Source organism: Cygnus atratus, chromosome 1 (assembly GCF_013377495.2).
Source record: "Cygnus atratus isolate AKBS03 ecotype Queensland, Australia chromosome 1, CAtr_DNAZoo_HiC_assembly, whole genome shotgun sequence".
Lineage (NCBI taxonomy): Eukaryota > Metazoa > Chordata > Aves > Anseriformes > Anatidae > Cygnus > Cygnus atratus.
In genome coordinates, this window is record NC_066362.1 from 144,038,528 (window position 1) to 144,041,368 (window position 2,841).

Genomic DNA, 2,841 nt, shown 5'->3' on the forward strand with positions numbered 1-2,841 from the left:
TTTTACCTGAAACGATAGAATTGGTGATTGTTTATGAACATCAGTAAATATTTGTGTGTGTTGCCAAAACAAGAACAGAAGGGCTCATCATCAGAACAAAGGTAAACGGGAGTGATGCCTGGAGCTATACAGAGGTCTAAACAAGGAGAGGGGAGATGTGCACGTGCACTCACACTCACACACACTGCTGCACATCTCCTGCCTCTCTGAGAAAGCTCATTGCATGAGGCAGCCTGGCCTTGCAATCTTCATACAAATTTGTCAGAGATGAGGCTACGAACCCTGGCATTTTCTGGCTTATGGAGAAGTCCTCCTATGGAGGTACCGAGAGCTACATCATGATCACTAAATAAAAGAGGGCTGGGGGTCAGTAGCCCAGCCCGGCTTGTGTCCTCGACCCCGCCACATCAGATTTGTCAAGGAAAGATCTAGATGAAGCATCTAAAAGCTCAGCCAGGGAGTGACCTGATAGTGAGTGGCACAGGCAGTCACCTTCCTCGCTGGCTCCCACAGACCTGCTGGGAAAGCCCAGAGCTGCCTTTGCTAAGAAGCCTTGGCTTCTTTGCGTAGGCAAAGCTGCAGATTTAAGAGCTTAAACTCAAGGAGGAAGCTGAACTTTGTATTTTAAGTGCTATTACAATGGCTGGGGGGAAATAAAGGCTGTGATCTCTGTTGTAAACACACGTGCTAATTTATTTCATTTTTTTTTCAAATTCAGTTCTATGAATAACTTTGAATAAGAGCTAATGTTGCATATTCATGTACTGGATTTCTTTCTAAGGGATAAAAAGAGACAGGGAAAAGCAACACAAATTGTTTCTCTAGCATGACACAATATATTTAATGGTATTGTTACAGCACATAGTATGCCCTAGGGATCTTACAGCTTCAAACTGCAAATGTTTGAGATACATTTGCAACACTTTGGTCCTAGTAGATGTAAACTGCTTTTTAAATTTTCCACATCTCAGATACTGCAAGGTTTTTTGGCTCCCAGAAGAGTACAATTGCTGCTTTGTGCCACTTTCAAGCATAGAATCTACACTAGAGCAGCACTGTAGAATTTGAGATAGCCACCAACAATTACATTTTTAAACACTAAATGGATTAAGCAAAGATTATATCACGTCGGCATCAAGCTAGGAACTTGCTTTATATGTTCCTTCTAGCAACTGGGCTAGCTGAGACAGGTAACTGGGTGGGTGGGTGGGTGGACAAGCTGAATTGTAAGTATATGCTTTTCTGCAGGAAATTGCACTTTGAAACCTAGAAGCAAAAGAGAATCAGAGATAAATTGTCCTAAAGCTGGAGGTGAGAGATGGAAAATAATCTTGCAATTGCATAAACTGTCAAACATTTAAGTTGGACAAAGGCTTTGGCTATGACAGTACAGTTACCTGGAAAAGTTCCAGGAATATAATCTTCACAGACGTCTGTTAAACTGAATCCTAATTATAAGAGAGCTTGTTAGACTTCATAAATGACTATTATCAAGGCTGTTTCCACACTGGTATTGCAAAGTCATCACATTTATTATAAATTGGGTCTGGACACAGAATTTCAGTGGTGAAGCTTGAATCTGTAACTTTACAGTGAAAGCATGTCTTACAGTAAAAACATGCTTCAGTTGCTTTCAAGCCACCCAGATGTTTACTGTTTGAGGTACTTACATGCAGTCATAGCCAGATTTGAAAAATGGAAACAAAGTATAAGCCTATTAATGTATAATACAATCTTCTCTATCCATTTGGTATTTATTTACATAAAATGTTGAAAGTGTCAAGTTATACATACATACATAAAATATTTTTCTATCTCAATATAAATATACATGTGGGGGTATGTTTTGTGTGTAAACATACATTTTTTCCCCCTGCATTCTGTCATTACACATGGCAATATGTCAAGCATATGGCAAATATTAACTGGAAAAAGCCAGTTCAAAGTGCTGAATATGACCGGATTAGAACACTAGGGGAGATTTTTTTTTCCCAGATTGGAAAACCAAAACGTTTAAATTAATTATTCTCCCTCCCTCCCTCCCTCTCCCCCGCTGCATCCATTCAAGTATGTTGCTACAGACTGACAGTGTTATTTTCTGTTTGTGTGTTTTATCTGTTTCTTTTTTTTTCCTGTTTTTATTTTTGTTTTTGTTTCCTTTAGAGTTAAAAACCAAAATGTTTATTTTTGTAATGGAGGAGGGGGGAAAGTCTGATGCAGGAGGTTTCTGGCAGTAGGGCCATAGGTAGCCCCTCAGCTGGGATGATACCTGCTGGTATCTACCAAGATATGCTAGGCTGCTCTTGGGCTTGATGTCAATTTGCAAGCATTTTAATTTACACCCACACCATGTCAGCTACCACATATTAATCCCATGTGCACAACAAGTGATTTTCTAGTGCTAAGATCACTTTTGTGCCTAGCTGACATACGTAGAAACACGCAAAGCTTGGACAATCTGCCTGCATCTGCCAAGAAGCAGGAAAAACAACAACAACAAAAAAGCACAACCAACCAACCAAACAAAAAAACTCCAGTTATTATGGTCCCTAACCATTAAAAGTAATTAGCTCTGGGGAACTCTTGAACAAATTTACAGGAGGTGCCTCTTCCCTACTTATTCCCAGGTACACAGTGCTGCTGGGGGCCTCCAGGAGTAAAATGAGGAGCCCTGGACCCTGGGAAGAGGTAGAGGGAAACACTGCTTTACACAAATTTGGCATCCATGCATCCACTCGGGACATGTCTGCTGTCTCACACCGACTGCCATGATGCTGGCATTGGATGCTGCCTCAGTAGTCCCAAAGGGCAGAAATTGAGCTCCAGATTTGAAGCAATCCA